A 15,235-nucleotide genomic window follows, 5' to 3' on the forward strand; every position below is an offset into this window, starting at 1 on the left:
TCAGCGCAAATGCGAATTTCCCCGTTGGACTTCAGTGGGGTGACAATAGGAGTTTCCTACTCCCCCCATCAACAGGCTGTAATACGCCTTGTTCTACTAGCTTATCAATTTTGGAATCGATTTTGTGCTTTAGGGCAAAGGGGACCCTGAGAGGCTTAATCCTAATAGGCACAACTTTAGGATTTAACTTAAAAGAAATTGGCGAGCCAGTGTAAGTCCCCAGGGTTGAATCAAAAACATCCACTAATTCTTTGCAGTCATGAGGTCTGCAGTTTGTGTCCGGTTAATGCCTGTAAATTGAATGCCTAAAGCATCAAACCAATCAAGTCCAATAAGACTCGTTCTTTGGTCCTCTACTACTATTACATCCAGATGCCCCAAAAACCCTTTAAATTTTACCAATAATGTGGCTTCATCCTTAACTTTAACATGAGCGTTCTGAAAATCCGTTAAAATGATATCTGAGGGTCTTAGTTTAGCCCAATTGTTACTGCGCCTACACACAAAGTTGAATGTGTCTTGTGAAATGATTGATACTGCTGAACCGGAGTCCAACTCCATCTTACATGGAACTCCTTGTAGCTCTACTGAGAGCTTGAGTTTAAGCTTGAGGGGGTGATGAGCCCCGGTGTGGCAAACGCTTCTCCGGCTTCTGAAGAACCCCACACTCACTGGACCCTGAGCTCCAGTACCTCTCCTAGTTGGTTCCTCTGACTGGTGTTTGGGTAGCCTGTCTATCTGGCAGGCTCTGCAAACCTCCGTGATGTGGCCGGTCCTTCCACAAGCTCTACATGTGGCCGACCGAATTCTGCAATTGGCGCGAAGATGGTTGCCTCTGCACCCCTTACATCTAGGTAAGAGAACTGCCTTGTAATCGTTCTCTCATTGGTGATTGCTGCAGTTTTGCGCATTTGGTTGCCTTTGGAGCTTGTTGATTTTGGGTTCTTCATCTTCTGACGATTCTCCGACACATTTGGCGACCTCAAGATGGACAAAATCTTCAACCTTTGAAGGTTTGGTGGGCTGAACTGTCTGCACTGCACCCCCTGGCACAACCTCGTCCTGTGCCTTGGAGAATGTGAGATTGGGTCTAGCAAACAGTCTCTGCTGGAGGGTTCTGTCTCGAAGGCCACAGATGAGCCGGTCTCTTAGTTGTTCCTCTAAGTTTGAGAACTTGCAAAGGCGTGTGGCCTGCCTTAGGCCCGCAATAAACTCTGAAGCTGTCTCTCCGGGTAGCTGCACTCTTTGGTCAAATTTAAAACACCACGCCATCTTTGATATCTTGGGCTGAAAATGCCCGGTCAGCTTCTTCTTAAGGTCTGCAAATGATACTGCTTCGATGGGCATCGGCACAAAAAGATTTTCTGCTAGGTTGAAAGTTGCTGGTCCACACACGCACAGCAATATGGCAGCTTTTAGGCCTTCCTCTGCAATTTGGTTTGCTCGTAGATAGCTCCACTTGCGAGAGGTAAGACGGCCATTCTTCTGGATGCTTTACATCGAACTCTCTGAGTTTGCCGACCTTCGGCATCTTTCTCAATTCCTGCGTTCTTGGATCCTGCTTCTTAGGCTCAGGGAATGTATCCGCTGAGCACGCATCCGCTAGTGTGGTTTTACTAGCCGGCCAAGAGAGGGGTGGGAAATGCCTCTTCCTGTTGTGACTCAGGGCCAGCCTGTGGGTCCGACAGCCGGCTCCGATGTATCGGATGACTCAGATGAGGGGGAGGAGGGAGACAAACCGGCTGATGATGGTTTGGAGGCTTTGCAGAGCCCTCAGCCGGGGACCTCTTCTCAGCTGCGTGAGCCCGATAGTGCGGAGGATGATGACCCACAGCTGGCCCTGTTCAAGGACGCCCGACGCAGGAGGCAGTCGAGCAGGAACAAACAAAGAAAGGCTGTGGGACTCCTCGGGAGGAGGCACAGGGAGACCACGCCCTGAGCTCTCAATAAAAGGAGTGTTTGGGGAGGGGCTGGTTGCTGAAAGCAACTCTTCCGCTTGAGGAGTCAAGCTCTAGTGTTTTTGTTTCTTGTTATGTTAATTGTGTATTAAATCTTGGCAGACGCCTTTTAGCCTTGGACGCTCTCCAGTCTCTTCTATCTGAATAGGGGTTTGCCTTACTACAAGGCCAGAAGAGGGCTGGTTCAGAACAGTTTGCTTTCAGCCTCCCACCCCTTACTACTACGATGGAGCAGCTTCTTGCCGAGAATGCCCAGCTCACCCAGCAACTCACTTTGCTGGCAGCTCAGGTGGCTCAACTGCAAGCTCAGGTACATGCTGCACCCCCACCCAGGAGGAAATGTCAGGGTTCGGCCGGGTGATGAGTGGAAGACGGCGTTTGGTACTCGCTATGGACATTTCGAGTACACGGTGATGCCGTTTGGCCTGACCAACGCCCCCGCTGTGTTTCAGCATTTTATGAACGACATCTTTCGGGATCTGTTGGACCAGTTTGTTGTGATTTACCTGGACGACATCCTGATTTACTCCCCGTCACGTGAAGCGCATCATCAGCATCTCCGTCAGGTCCTGCAGCGCCTCCGGAAACATCGGCTGTTTGCCAAGTCGGAGAAGTGCCAGTTCTACCAGGTGACCATCGATTTCCTGGGTCATCGCATTTCTCCTGAGGGCATCGCCATGGAACCGAGTAAAGTTGAGTCGTTGCAGAGTTGGCAACCCCCGCGTCGCGTGAAGGACGTTCAGCGACTTCTTGGATTTGCCAACTACTATCGGACATTCATCCCTGGCTTTGCCGCCTTGACAGCCCCCCTCACCCGGCTCCTGCAGAAGAAGACTCGGTTCCAGTGGAACACCCCCGAACAACAGGCGTTCCAAGCTTTGAAGGATGCCTTCATGAAGGAGCCCATCTTGAAGCATCCTGACCCGCAACGGCCGTTTGTTGTGGAGGCGGACGCCTCCGACATTGCCATTGGGGCCGTGTTACTCCAGGCAGCGACGCCCAACGGTACCCTTTTCCCTTGCGCGTATCACTCTCGGAAATTGAATCCCTCGGAGCGCAACTATACCATCTGGGAGAAGGAGCTGCTGGCCATCAAGGCGGCGTTCCAGGCTTGGAGGCATCATCTGGAGGGGGCGCGGCATCAAATCGAGGTCCGGACGGACCACAAGAATCTGGAAAGCCTGCAGACCGCTCGGAATTTGAACCAACGCCAGATCCGGTGGTCCCTCTTCTTTGCGAGGTTTGACTTCCGGGTGCGGTACATACCAAGCGGGCACAACCAGAGAGCGGATGCTCTGTCCAGGAAGCCCGAGTACACCCGAGTGGAAGACAAGCTTCCGCCCAGGACAGTGATCCCCGTCGAGTCTTTTGCTTTGGTGCGGGAGCCGGTGGATATACGGGCTCGGATCCGGGAGGCGCAGCAGCAGGAGGCGTGGGTGGCTCAGCGGAAGGAAGAGGTGGGGCCAGATTCGCCTTGGTCGGTCACGGATGGACTCCTGTATTATCGTGACCGGCTCTATGTTCCAGGAGGGCCACTCAGGGGACTCGTCCTCAGCCAGTGTCATGATAACCCGGCTGCGGGGCATTTTGGCCTGTTCAAGACTCTGAACCTGGTCTCCCGTACCTTCTGGTGGCCCCGAGTCCGACACGATGTCCAGTCTTATGTCACCTCCTGAATCCCATGCAGGCAGGCCAAGTCAGCGACAGGGGCCCCGCCTGGTTTACTGCAGCCTTTGCCAACGCCCAAGAGACCCTGGGGGGCTGTGTCCATGGACTTTCTGACGGATCTACCCCCATCCTCCGGCTTCACGACAGTGTTTGTGGTGGTGGACATGTTGACCAAGATGGCGCACTTCATCCCCTGTCGCGGCTTACCGTCAGCTCGTGCCACTAGTCGCATGTTCATCCAACAGGTGTTCCGGCTGCACGGCCTTCCCGATAGAGTCGTCTCCGATAGGGGGGCCCAGTTTACAGCCCGCTTCTGGCAGGAGTTGATGCGGGCGTTGGACATTAAGGTTTGCCTCTCGTCCGCGCATCATCCTCAGACCGACGGGGGTACCGAGAAGGTCATCGGCATCTTAGAGCAGTATCTGCGCTGCTACGTTAACCTGCAGCAGGACAATTGGGTGGACTATTTGGCCATAGCCGAGTTTGCCTTTAACAACTCGCAGCACACCTCCACGCAGATGACACCGTTCTTGGCCAACGTGGGTTATCACCCCCGGTTTTTCCCCCTTTCTCCCGTGGACTCACCGGAGCCGGCAGCAAACGAATTCATGGCGGAGTTACAGGCGATCCACCGGTTGGTGCGACGGCAGCTGGAGAAGGCCAAGGCCGACTACAAGAGGTTCGCCGATCGGTCGAGAAGGGATACGCCTCCATTATCGGTGGGGGATCGGGTCTGGCTGTCCACCAGGAACCTACCATCCACTCGGCCGGCGAGGAAGCTGGACCACTGTTACCTTGGACCGTTCCCAGTCGAGGCCGTCATCAACCCGGTCGCCTATCGTTTAACTCTGCCACGTTCCCTGCGCGTGCACCCCGTCTTCCATCGGTCCTTGTTGGTCCCCGAACAACCGGCTTGTCCACTTCGCCAAGCGGAACCTCCCCCATCAGGACCTCGTGATGGCGACAGCACCCCCGAGTACGAGGTCGCCAGCATCAGGGATTCCCGCTGGCTGAAAGGTCGCTTCCAGTACCTGATCGAGTGGAAAGGGTACGGGCCGGAGGACTTCACATGGGAAGACGCGACCGCCGTTCATGCCCCTGCGTTGGTGACTGCTTTTCACGAACAGTTCCCATCCCGACCGCATCCGGATCGGCAGACCCGGGGGAAGGGCCCTGCGGTGCGGGATAGTGTTGTGACTCAGGGCCAGCCTGTGGGTCCGACAGCCGGCTCCGATGTATCGGATGACTCAGATGAGGGGGAGGAGGGAGACGAACCGGCTGATGATGGTTTGGAGGCTTTGCAGAGCCCTCAGCCGGGGACCTCTTCTCAGCTGCGTGAGCCCGATAGTGCGGAGGATGATGACCCACAGCTGGCCCTGTTCAAGGACGCCCGACGCAGGAGGCAGTCGAGCAGGAACAAACAAAGAAAGGCTGTGGGACTCCTCGGGAGGAGGCACAGGGAGACCACGCCCTGAGCTCTCAATAAAAGGAGTGTTTGGGGAGGGGCTGGTTGCTGAAAGCAACTCTTCCGCTTGAGGAGTCAAGCTCTAGTGTTTTTGTTTCTTGTTATGTTAATTGTGTATTAAATCTTGGCAGACGCCTTTTAGCCTTGGACGCTCTCCAGTCTCTTCTATCTGAATAGGGGTTTGCCTTACTACAAGGCCAGAAGAGGGCTGGTTCAGAACACTTCCCTCCAGCGTGGACTGCCGACCTCTCATTGACTTCAGCCCTTTAAACGGCGAAGCAGGATCCCATCCTCGCCGCCACTGTTAAGTCGTGGGCTCTGGTGAGCAGGAATGATGACACAAGGCTGAGTACAGAGAAACTCATTTTTTTATTCTTGCTGGAACTGTACTTGAGCTTGGGCTGCACCCAGCCACAATATATAGGCTAGCCCTAAGGTGGCAGCCAATAGGTTTGAACCCGTCCTTGCTGCCTGGGGCTGACCAATTGCAGGACCGGAGATGGCCTGTCTGGGTTGCTGGAGAGCCGTTAGCTCTCCAGCAACACACATGGTGTAATACCACAAGCCCAATACATAACACAGGTAGTCCTTGTCTTATGACCATTCATTTAAAGCAGGGGTGTCAAACTCAATTTCATTGAGGGCCGCATCAGCATTGCAGTTGCCCTCAGGGGTCTGGGTGGGTATGACCTGGGTGTGCGTGGCCTACTGGGTGGTCATGGCTAGAGTGCGTATGGCCTACTGGGTGGGCATGGCCAGCTCTACATCGTTCGCATCAAGGGTGCCTATGGGTCCTGGGCAGGAGTGGGACAGATCTGAGGGTCTCTGGCAGAAGGACAGTCTCTGGGCCAGGGCCAAGGCAGTGGCTTCGTGGGCCGCATGAAACCACTTCACAGGCCGGATCTGGCCCCCGGGCCTTGTGTTTGACATGTCTGATTTAAAGACTGTTCAAAGTTACAACAGCACTGAACTAAGGGACTTTGGACCAGCCCCAAAGTTCATAGCTGTTGCAGTGTCCCCACAGTCATGTGATCAAAATCTGGACACTTGGCTGCTCACCCAGATTTATGACTGCAGTGGCATCAATTCCTCCTACCTGCCTATCTCTCCCCATCTACACTCATTTGGTCCCATCCCCCTGCACACCATCGCTTGACAGACATGCTGTGGTTTGTATCGGGCAAGTCTTCCTCCCACTGCAACAAGCAATCTTCTTCCTGCACACATCTGTCAGCTGATAAGTCATAGCTGACAGGCACGTAGAGGGGAGGTAGCACACTGTGGCCAGACAGCTGCAGTTCACAACCCAGTGAGGGTTTTGAAATGCAGTGAGTCATTCCTGCTGCATCATGTAATCCTGGTAAATAGGTTGTGTGATGCAGTGGGACTCTTATTCCCACAGTTGCACCACAAGGCCTCTACAATTGGGTTAGTTTACAGTCTCTCTAGCATGGTCAGCAGCTAGCGACAACAGAAACTATGTGGTACTCCAAAACTACTTTTTTATCATTTGACAATCCTGGAAGGTCTTGGGTTTTTTTCCATGTTTCAGATACATGGGGGGGAATTAATGTATGCCTTGAGTAGGGAATGTATGATTAGAAATGTGACAGGGAAATTAAAAATGTTCTTTTCCTTTCTGGTTCTAACTGCTTGATACTATTATTCAATATATCCCATAGCAATAAAAATGGAATAAAATACTGATGAAGGTAGCTATCTTCCTATTTCCTACACAATTTATTTCTGTGTAGGTTTGATTGTATAACCTTATCCTAAACTGTTGCATTTATTTGATTATGTGTCATTGTAGTGATACATAGATTTTCTTCATGATTATTTGTTTCTAACCTATTCTTTCACATCTCCCAACAGTGCCCTCATCGCTGTAACTGAGTCCATCTGCCTTGCTGCTGGTGGTCATTCTCTTTTTTTTCTTTCCTTCCACCTTTCCCAGCATTAGAGCCTTTTCCAGACAGATTATTTAATTAAATTGAATAAATTCTTGTACATGCCAAAATTTTCTATATTTCTACATAGTGATTTTGCTTCTTTCTCATGGATTAACTTCCTAAAATTTCTCTTTCTTACAAAGTGTTAATGAATTATGATTCATTTTATAATGAAGTGAGTAAATGTGTAATTGTACAATAAACTCACTCTCTTTCTCTCTGATGGGTATGAGGTGCATTTTTCATTGTATGGTCTCCCATTTGCTCTTTACTATATCCTGCTATAATTAAAATATTGGCAATTCTCCACTAGTACTTTCAATTCTACTCTGTAAAACTTCTGCTGTTAATTACCTGTTAACTACTCACTACCAAAGACATACTGTAGTTTTCTGTTTTGTAGATCAGTCTCAAGGAAGTTATGTTGTATATATTATGGTTTTGAATATGTACATCTATTGAAATATTTTTTATATCTGAACATACCATTTCAATTACTTAGATGTAATCACAGCTTTCGTCACACTGTACACAGGTTGTACTTTGATAATAATAAAAAAGGTTCAAAGGTTCACTTACTTTTAATAGTATGCTATAAATTCATTCAAAAGTTCCCTTAACTGTAGGAAAAGAGAACAAGTTACCTCTGCTGATCAAGTGATGGAAAATAACATCCAAAATTCATAAAACCAACACCTTTATAACATTAGGTCATTGAACATTATACAAAGTCACTACAGGGTTAGTAATAAGTTATCAGGCAAATTGTGAAGTGAGAAATTCTATCAAAGAAAGGATGTATGGGGTATATATATATGTTTCAAATGTTAACTATTTAGATTACCTTGCTAGGCCCCAAACATGGGGCAAATCTTTATTTCCTGTTTTCAGCCTATCTTGAAGGCTATCAAACAGGCAGTAGTCACACCGGACAATTCATATATTTGTGTAAATTACTAACAAAGAATTAAAGGGAAACTGAGATGCATTTCTGACTCCTTAGTCGTCCTCAGTCAGCTATACCCTTCTGAGATTCGAACCTGGGCTGATTGCATACAAGGCAGTGTTATTTGCCTCTAAGCCACAAGGTCCCTCTCACTCTGTTAGCTTTTTTCTGCAAGGGAAGATATGTTTCAAATGTTAACTATTTAGATTACCTTGCTAGGCCCCAAACATGGGGCAAATCTTTATTTCCTGTTTTCAGCCTATCTTGAAGGCTATCAAACAGGCAGTAGTCACACCGGACAATTCATATATTTGTGTAAATTACTAACAAAGAATTAAAGGGAAACTGAGATGCATTTCTGACTCCTTAGTCGTCCTCAGTCAGCTATACCCTTCTGAGATTCGAACCTGGGCTGATTGCATACAAGGCAGTGTTATTTGCCTCTAAGCCACAAGGTCCCTCTCGCTCTGTTAGCTTTTTTTCTGCAAGGGAAGATATGTTTCAAATGTTAACTATTTAGATTACCTTGCTAGGCCCCAAACATGGGGCAAATCTTTATTTTCCCTTTAATTCTTTGTTAGTAATTTACACAAATATATATATATATATATATATATATATATATATATATATATATATATATATATATATATATATATATATATATATATATATATATACCCATACACCCCATACATCCTGTATATATATATATATATCCTGTAGTCTTTCTTTCCACACCCATCCAACCCTCTCCTCCTATTTTCTAGAAGTGGTGGCAGTGTTAGGTGTTAGTCTGGGTATTCTACTTTCCAAACACTGAAAACAAAGTGGAAAAATTGTTGCCATATTCCAAGCTGCCATGGATCCTGCAGTAACAAACAAATAATTCACTCCTACTTCTTCAACTCAAGAGGATAGTAAACCAAATGCACTCTATTGCAGGAAAAGCAAAGACTCATCTTATTGCATCTTTATAGAAATTATTGGATTATATTACAGTATAAAGTGCCTACTTTCTTTCTTTCCACTTTATGGAAAGATTATGATCCTTACATATCATAAGCTAGGAAACAGTTCATTTTTCATATATTTAAGTCCCATCGTAGGGTATCTTTTTATATTCCTTGCTATTTAACCTTTATACTTTGTCCCAATGTACAAACCACTATGAATATATACTACATATACTATTACACTCCAAGTTTTGGTGATATGATTTGTATTTCATAAAAAATGTTTTTAATGAGCTGCACCTTCCTTTGAGACAGCTCAAGATAGGAAGAAAAAGCAAATAAACTTTGAAGGGAATTTTTAGAGTGTATCAGGATACCACATTCACTTTAAGTTGCTGAGATGCAGGTAACAAATGTTGGATTGCAAAGCAATCTATAGATTCTAGATTGCATAGAATATTGTGAGATTTTGCACTGCAGTATCAAGACATATGTTTCATTACTTGTCCTTTCTTTCCTCCAAATGCCTAAAGTTGTCTTTCTGTCCATTGTGAGCCCAATAAGTATGCCTGTTCTTCTTGACCTGAGCTAGATAACTAGAGCTGTGTTCACACATCATACTAAGCTATACTTTGCTTGTAATTATAAATTGTTTTTTTAAAAAAAGTAAATTATAAGTGAATAGATATAACACACATTTCATCAAGAAATAATGCCACATAGCCAAAATGGCTATTACATGTGCTAAATTAAAATTCATGTTCCATTTTTTCATTTAGTTTCAGGGCTGCACTTACAAATGAGATAACTGGATAAAACTGAATTAGTGATTTAAACCAAGCAAGAATATCTTGGCTTAGCATATTGTGTAAATCTTATTTTAGTGTGTCCTATTTTTAGATTTAACTCTTTTCATTTCCATTATCCTTTTAGGAGTTCTATGATGCTCAAGCACGTGCTTGCTATGGACTTATTCAACAAAATCTAATACCAGTGAATAGTAACCAACATTTCCTATAATCATTATGGGACAAGTACCTTTATATAAACTATATGAAGTGGTATTTTATGACAATTATGTCCCAGCATTCCTGTAAAGAGTTCAATATAACATGTATCAAGATTCCACCCATCCTTTTATACCACGGGTGTCAAACTCGCCGTGTCACGTGACTTTTTCTGAATTGCTGGAGCTGGGATGGGCGCACCCTCCATATGATGCAACCGGCCCATGGGCTGGTAGTTTGACACCCCTGTTCTATACTCTAAATAACAACTAGCCTGAGATATAATCATTTAGTTCCCTCAACCAATAAACCACGATTTGTTTAGCTATACTTTATTAAACTATCTAGTTGGCTGGATTTGTTCAAAACAACCATCTGTAAATCATGTTTTACTAACCTCATGCTGGGTTCACATAATTTCTAAAGCCAGATAAGCTATAGTATTATGTCACATGTTGTATGAATTAGGTTAGCAGTCAATCTTTAGATGTTTAGTGATGTTGGTAGTCAAGTGGAGCTTGAACATAGTCCTCCCTAATCCCAGTCTGATTATAGGGCTAGGGATCAATAGTTCAGGAGGACAAGAAACAATGAATGGAAACTAATCAAGGAGAGAAGCAATCTAGAACTAAGGGCAAATTTCCTAACAGTGAGAACAATTAACCAGTGGAACAAGTTGCCTCCAGAGGTTGTAGGTGCTCCATTATTGAAGGTTTTAAGAAGAGAGTGAACAGTCATTTGTCTGAAATGGTATAGGGCCATAGTGGCAAACCTATGGCAAGGGTGCCAAAGGTGGCACGCAGAGCCCTCTCTGTGGGCACGCGTGCCATCACCCCAGTCCTTGGCCTTCAGCTGGGTTTTATAAAACCTTTTCGCTTTAGGCCTCTGCTGCCATGTGCAAGAAAAAAAAGGTTCAAACAATCAATTTCAACTTCTTGCAGGGGAAAAAAAAGATCTCGCAAAGTTGGAATTGATTGAACTTTTTAGTCCCACCCAATCTGGCATTACCACTGCAGCCACACCTACCCAAAGGGCCACGCCCACCCGGCACCCGATGATACATAAGTGGGTTTTGGGTTGCAGTTTGGACACTCGGTCCCTAAAAGGTTCGCCATCACTGGTATAGGGTTTCCTGCTTGAGCAGGGGGTTAGACTAGAAGACCTCCAAGGTCGCTTCCAACTCTCTTATTCTATTTTTATTTTATTTTATTTTCACCAGCTTTGGTACACATAGGGAAAGGAAGCTGAGATAGAGTGGACTCTGGCCATGAATGCAAGGAGCAGGCCATCTAGTGGATTCCACAATTATTCTTCTAGAACAGACATGTCAAACTTGCGATCTCACGTAATGTTGTGCGACATATTTGAACTGTTTTGCCATTGCCGGCAATGTGTGGGCACAGCTTCTGTGTGACGTGTCCGGCCTGTGGGCTGGCAGTTTGACACCCCTGTTCTAGAACCACTATTCTAGTCACTAATCTGGGATAGATTTCTACGGCAAAGTTTAATTGAATCGTAATGATTCATTATTAATTGATAATAAATAAGTAAAGTAAACCTAATAAATTAATCACACAACTTGGCAGGCCAAAGTCTGATTGACTAATCTGTGATTCAGTGTCCTATAAAAATATAATCCACAAATATAATTGCTATCATAGAGCAATGGTTGAATTACTCCGTCACAGCATCTACCCGACTTGGCTTTTCCTGTTATTAAGAAGGATCAGACCTAGTTATTACTCGGATGGGAGAATAGCTGGAAAGCTATAAACTAAAACAGTCTCAGAAGGCAGTGAAGCAAACTGCACCTGGATCATGCAATAAAGCGTCACGATTTATTCACATAGGAACCAAACATGATTGGGAGGATTCTTATTAGAACTACCTCCAAGCAGGTGCACCTTCTTTTCAACAATGATTTTCAAAATAAAGGCAAGGTCAATTAAAACCGTGCAAACCCAGAATGCTCCCCGGGGCTCAAACATTAAACCCAGAACCTCCGAGACAATTTGCGCTACCCTAAGACCATTTTCCTTTCCGTTACTTTGGCACTTTATTTCCACGCCACGCCTCTGATGTCCATCAAGATGATGTCATCAGCTGTGGCTCTTTCCTCCTCCCGGTGAGAAGAAGCCTACAAGCAGCTAGTCGCTAGGTAGAGGCGGGTTCAGATCGTTGCCGGGGAAACGAGGTTAGCTCTTTGAGACGGCTGTCTCTCCTTAGCAGGCCGTCTTTCTTCATCGCGTGCAGGTTGAATCGGGAGCCCCGGTGTGGCTGCCAATGTCTCTCTTCGGGCAGGTGGGAGCAGGCCGGGAGTAGAAATAGAGCCACGGCGAGAAGAGGGAGACACAGGTGCAGGAGCGAAGCGGAAACAAGCAGCCATTGGAGGTACCCAGAAAAGCTGGGAGGGACAGCGTATTTTGTTGCTCTTCTCCGGATTCCTCGGGTCTGGAACCCAACTCGAGGGGCGAAATTGTAGTATCAATCATACTGGAGTTGGGAACTTACTCATACATATCAGGGGGAAAAAAGATATAGTGAAAGCAACGTTCCTGGCATTTAATCGACAAGTGGTTTACAACTTCTAGTGGGGTAGTTAGATTAAAATATGTATCATGTAATGATGCTTCTTCATTTAATTTGGAGCATGTAGGAAATTATTAGGACAAGTTTATACAATCATTTTGTTGGCCACAAGATAAAAGACTGAATTGTGCAAAGATTTCTGTGCATGAATGTTGTCGGGTTGTATACCATCCCTTAGTATTTTGGAGTATGCCAGGTTTAAAGAGGAATAAGTATGCATCTAAGATTTTTGTTGCATTAGTAAAGCTTTGTGCTCAAAGGCACAGCATAGTTGAAAACTAGTTGTTAGGGTATTGTGACAAGAAACAGGAATCTCAAAAGTAATGAATTACACAGAATACATATTTATAGTGTGTTGGTTAAGTATCAAGGTTTTTTTTAGCTGACAAAGGTATCTGGTTGCAATTCATCTGAAAGCTAAGTATAGTTTAGAAAGTGACACTAGCTACCAATTGTCCACTGAACCTGGTTCAGTTTTATTTATGATGTATAAGATTTAAACAATTTGGAACCAGTATATAATGTATGATGACTTAAGATAATTGTATTAATTTTTACTGTGTATATCAAAAATTACAGCGTGCCATTTTGCAGTTGCCTGGGTACAATTTTGGTGGCTTCTATATTCTGGTGCCATAAGCATCTGCAGACAGAAAGGGAGGCAAGGAATAAAATATACATCAAAACATCAAATTGCAAACTTGATTACTGAGGAATTTGTATGAGATATTACAACTCAAATCTGAAAGGTCAGAACTTGTGTTTTGGCATTTGTATCATTGTGATCAGAATGAGGCATATATCTAGAACATTCTCTCCTCTAAAGTTTATTAAATGCCTAATGATAGGTATTGTAGGTACTGCTGTAGACTTATGTCTTAACCTATAGTAGTGCCCTATATAGCAAATGTGCCAAGATTGTAGTTCTTATTTCTTTGTGCTAATCTTCCTGCTAAATAAAATTAGCTTGATTCCAATCTTACAAAATATAACTATTTGATGGAAGAAAAACTATCCTAAATTAGGCTACAGAATATTCTGCCTCATCACAAGAAAAAAAATCCTCCAGAGCAGAAAACCTGGCATATAAGCAACATTTACACAAAATACAGTGGCCAATTTTGTCAATTAGCTATCCAAAATCCACACCCCAATCATACCTATTTGTTTTTTCATTACTACTTTAGTTTCATTCAAATACTGTATATTCTGATAGGAGTATTTTATAAGTTAGGGCTGCTTTACTTTGGCTTTTGAAGCATGTATCCTGTTTCATTTTGGGATTTGTTTATGAAAGTTTCCTTTTCTTAACATTTATTTATATAAGGTTCTGCACTGTAACAAGTCCTGAAGTAAGGTAAACATTTTGAATTAAAGAAATTACATGACTGAAAATATTGATTATTTAAGAACTTTATTCCATTGAAAGTGCAAGCTTGTGGATTCCTAAGATTTAATTCAACAAATTTGAGGAACACTAACTGGAAAAAAATCACAGGCATATATCATTTGTTAGTTTTATGTGGAGCTAATAGCCTTTAACTTCCTCATATAGACTGCTAAAACTGTTATAACGGTATTAGCCACTTGCTCTATATGTTCAAAAGCTGATTATACATGATTAAGCTCTAAAATAACTTTCCACAGCCTATCTAGAAATATTGAACTTCAGTTTAAAACAGAGGTCCCCAACCTTTTTGGCACCAGGGACTGGTTTCATGGAAAACAAATTTTTCTATGGCTCCCTGCCCCCATTTTCACCCTGAGAAAGACATCCTCACACACACATACCTTGGGAGGAGGGTTCCTCCTCCAATGAGGCTTTGGGGGAGCCCCCGGTTGCAAGCTGGGGTGGCGCAAATTTGTCTTGCAGACTTGGAGAGTAGCACGAAGGGAGCATGAGCCCAGCTGGGGGCCAGGAGGGGTAAAGGAGGGAAATGAGGAAGAAGAGGAGGAGGAAGAGGGAGCAGGACCAGGAAGAGGAGAAGGAGGCAGAAGGAGAGATAGAAGAAGAAACAGGAGGAGGGAGAGGAAGAAGGAGACAAAGCTCATATGGTGCAAACAGTTGCAAGTGGAGCCGTCAGAGGACCTTGCACTGAGCAAAACGGCTTCTGCCCTGCTACACTCCCACCCCTGCCCAGACCCCTGCAGACTTGCTGCATTCCTGGAAGTGGAATGCACCTCCAGCTGCGCGGCCTGGTTCCTAAGTGCCCGTGGCCCAGTACCGGTCCACAGACCATGGGTTAGAGACCCCTGGTTTAAAAAATAAAGGCATAATCTATACCCAGATTTGATAGAAACTGATCTTAAAATAAAATATTGTGTGTATAACATGTAAAATGCTTATGATGTGAAGGCTTTTAATTAATATATAATTTAGGAGAAAAAACAGTTTTTATGATGTGGACAAATTTGAGTTGTGGAATTGCTTTCTTTTCATCTTACCTATTGGTGTCATTGGGATCTCTGGTCATATAAAGCAGAAATGCAAAATATGGGGTTCGGAGTTAAATATTCTATCACTGTGCTGATACTGTTTAAAGCAAGCAGGTAGCATTGATAGTGGATTAGATTTGCTTTGTGTGTTTTACTTGAAGACGGTTATATTCAGAAGTTGAACTATACAGTATACTAGCAGCAAATAATAGATTTTCCCATTCATCTGTCTTGGGATTTTGAATATGGGAAACAAGT

This window comes from Vipera ursinii (assembly GCF_947247035.1).
Source record: "Vipera ursinii genome assembly, chromosome: 7".
Classification (NCBI taxonomy): domain Eukaryota; kingdom Metazoa; phylum Chordata; class Lepidosauria; order Squamata; family Viperidae; genus Vipera; species Vipera ursinii.